This window comes from Rhagoletis pomonella, unplaced genomic scaffold, assembly GCF_013731165.1.
Source record: "Rhagoletis pomonella isolate Grant_MI unplaced genomic scaffold, Rhpom_1.0 Rhpom_scaffold_00001, whole genome shotgun sequence".
Taxonomy (NCBI): domain Eukaryota; kingdom Metazoa; phylum Arthropoda; class Insecta; order Diptera; family Tephritidae; genus Rhagoletis; species Rhagoletis pomonella.
Window position 1 is genome coordinate 69,004,232 of NW_023458555.1, and position 3,504 is coordinate 69,007,735.

The following is a 3,504-nucleotide window of genomic DNA, read 5'->3' on the forward strand; positions in this document are numbered from 1 at the left end:
ACCAATCTTTGAAAAAAGTAAAAAAAAAACAGCATCAAAAATCTCATTATTACGATTCGGTTCAAATTTTTTTTTTAATATTGTGATGTAAATTTTTTAAGCTTAAACCGTTTTGTCATTTGAGGGGATTTCTTCAAAAAACATCTTTAAGAAACTATTTTGATTCATAAAAAACTCCATTTTTGGAGGTATTTTCAAATCGGTTCAGATCGCTTAAATCTTAATATTTTTCCGAAATATTTTCTTACAATATAAAAGATTTTATAATTCCAATGGAACAGTACCGTTTTTTTGTTTATGGGGAGTGATGCAGTCTAATGTACATGTGTATGAAAATGAAATAATTCAAAGTTTCACCAAAAAAAAACATGAAAAAATAAAAAGTTAAATAAATACTTTCGTCGATTGTCGAACAATTTGACGGCAAATTGGACAAAAAATGATTGTATTACCATTTAGATTTGTACGGCTACTGAGCTCTGCAAAGCAATCTATGCAAAGTTTAAAATGATTGGCCGAGCTTCTCTTCCGATTGGCGGTGTGTGCCTTGATGTCACACAAATCACTCGACCGCGGCTGACTGTTATTCTGCTCTTTAAGGCCCGTCCACATAGAACTTTGGCGTTGGCGTCGCTTCAACAGCTGACTATGAATACATGACAACGCTTACGCCAACACAAAGCAAAAAGATGGCCAACTCTCAACTTTTCGCGTGCGTCGCTCATCAGCTGTTGCAAATAAATAAAATTATGTGAAATAGTATTCCTTTTTATTCAAGTGCGGGCAAGAAATATCGTTTTTAACGCAGTTATTGATATGAAATATTAATTTATCTGTCGTTTGTATGTTAATCTAGTGGCCCAAGCATTCGCTGCCAAGCGTTCATTATAGCAAGCACACTTTAAACGTGCGTTCTTTCAAACCAACGCCAACGCCAAAGCCAACGCGAAAGTTCTATGTGGACCGGCCTTTAGTCATTTTTGTTTGTGAAATTTTCAGTCGCCTTCCCAGTTAAAACAGCTCGTGCGTCATCCACATCACCACAGTATTTGTGCGGCGTGGGTACACAAACAACCCCAACTCCTCATCGCACATTCACATAGAGCATTTAAACTATGAAAGTATATAAACAAATAAATTTTCCGGCGTAATGGCGAGGGGGGAAGCGAGCCTGTTGGCGCTTAACAGCGGCGGTCCGCGTTGGCGCCATCGCGCGATTAATTATTAATGGGTCGATTATCGATAGCAATCGAACTTCAGTTGCGTTGCTAGTTGCCAAAACGATATTACAGATAGCAACTGGCAACTGGAGTTGCTGCAAAGTGTGTATACAGGCGACTACATTTTTGTGGTTGCTGGGAACGTTTTTGGAGAGTATTTAGGAGCGAAAACTAAAAAGTGTGTCATATATTTTACTTTTTAATAATTTGGACGATATTAACATTTTGCAATGCAGTTTGCTTTCACAGAATATGGTGAAACTAACAAAACAATAACATGAAATTTTAGTTCCCGTGGAATCGCCCTTTTGGCGATACAAAAGCGAACACTGATTACAAATTTTTTCCTGATTTTTTTTTCAACTGAAGCACCTCTTTTAAAACTACCGCCACACCAAGTTTTCCAAATTGAAGTCATTGCTGTGCCACTTCCTTTTGCGAAAAATCGAAGAGGGGCGCAAGCTTTTATGAGCGGAGGTATTGAAGTTGAACGAAGAGGTTCATCTGTTTATTAACCAATTATACTACAGCTCCTTTTGGAAGTCCTCTATATGCTTTGAAAATGAACACAAACGATAATAAAAGAAAAACCTGGAAAGCATTAACTTTTGCTAACAGTGCACGCGGTAGCTCTAGAGGATTGAATTTATCCTTTAAATGTTGCCTGATTGAGGCCGCGTTCATGCACTTCTCTTCGTCTTAACCAAATAATTGTGACGAACTTGGCTTTATTGCTTTCTTTAAAACTCTTTATTTTAATCATATAATTTTACTCGCACAATTTGTTTAAAGCCCCTTACTGATTGTCGCACTGTCAAATTTCGATTATCGATAACTCTTTAGCAACTGACGATAGTTGCCATTCGTAATACAAATTTTCCTTCCAGTTGCGTTGCCAGCTGGCAACCGAACCGTGGTTTCGTTGCTATCCGTAATCGACCCATAAAACTGTTAACCCGAAAATAACAGTTTTTAGCAGTGAAAACGAAAGAAAGCTGTTTTTTCATATTAACAGGACCCTGTTAAATCAACATATCCGTCACTTTGTAGGTGAAAGTTTAGACTGTTTGAACAACAGTGATTTCTGTTGTCTTAAAAATGACAGTATTATGTGTTAAAATAAAGATTTCTGTCATCTTGGAAATAACAGTTTTCGCAGTTGAAATAACAGATAGTCTGTCGTCTTTAGAACACCTACGATTACTGTTGAAATAACAGTCAAATCTTTTGTTCCCTAAACTACAGTAATATCTGTTGAAAGAACAAAATGCAGTTAAATACAGTTTTAAATTTTTTTATTTATAAAAAGTTTATATTAATATAATACAATAATTCTATTGTAATTTTTTTAATAATACATATGAGTATGTATTTGTAAAAGTTACAATGATTTTAGTAGTATATAAGATGAAGCATTTAGCATTGTATGAATATTTAGAGGAAAACTTTTACAATTTTTAATTTCGTTTACAGCAAGTACTTTAGTATTTTTTTAGTAAGAATAGCTTTGTAATGTTCATCAAAACTATGAACTTCTATTTCTGAATAAATACCATACACTTTTTTTTTTAAATCGATAGCTAAGTATTCAATTTTATGCACATGTAACTTCTTGTTCAAAAACAAGCATAGATAAAAATTACTTTTATGTATATAAAGTTCCTTTGTACAAAATTAAGGTTTTTGGCGCGGAAATGCAGTTGTAAGAAATTTTTTACATGTTCTGAAATCTCTTCATAATTGATATTATACGTAAATTAAAACTTAAAGTAAAAACTTAGAAAATTGATAAGTCATTGTCATTGTACTTCAGCCAAGCTTCATGATTTGCAAAACGTTGTCATCTACTTCATCGCTGGAGCTTTCACTGTCTTCGCAGAGCGACTCAGTACCAGCCATGGTGCTGGAAGAATTTGCAAGTGATAATCTACGCTTTTTACGGACATTGAAATAGCGGTTGTAAAGTTTTCCGGAAGGTTTTTTACCACGCATCGGAGCCCAATTTCGGAGAATTGGAGACTCCAAATTACTTACCAACGAGTTCTGAAAAATAATTTCAATAACATTGTTTTAATTTAGATAATTTTTGAATTTATACTAGGCAAAATTTTTAAATGGTTTTAAAATAGTACAAAAGTATTTAAAACATTTTACAAATGTGTGTATAATAATAATATACAAGTATTTAACAAATAAAACTCAATAATAATTATTATCATTGAGTCAAAATTGTTTTACGACGATTACAACTTGTTGATTTTTTGGTAAAAATTTAAAAAATTAT